A 258-nucleotide genomic window follows, 5' to 3' on the forward strand; every position below is an offset into this window, starting at 1 on the left:
GTAAGTGAAAACATCTTCCATCAGCAACAAACTATAGAAATGAGTCCTTGTAAGAGAAGTAAATATTTAAATATTCGATCCTTTATTCTGTAATTTTCATCAATGATTTAACTGCCCCGAATTATGGTATGCTCATATTGAATTAAATTTTTTTTTGGGCCAATGCCACCAAATTAAATAACATCTAAATCAGACACTGTCCAGTTTAATGTTTCAAGTAGTTTATTAAAGATAGAGAGACCAAATTAAACATTTACC

Source organism: Neltuma alba, unplaced genomic scaffold (assembly GCF_004799145.2).
Source record: "Neltuma alba isolate B1F8T4 unplaced genomic scaffold, ASM479914v2 tig00003006_pilon, whole genome shotgun sequence".
Taxonomy (NCBI): domain Eukaryota; kingdom Viridiplantae; phylum Streptophyta; class Magnoliopsida; order Fabales; family Fabaceae; genus Neltuma; species Neltuma alba.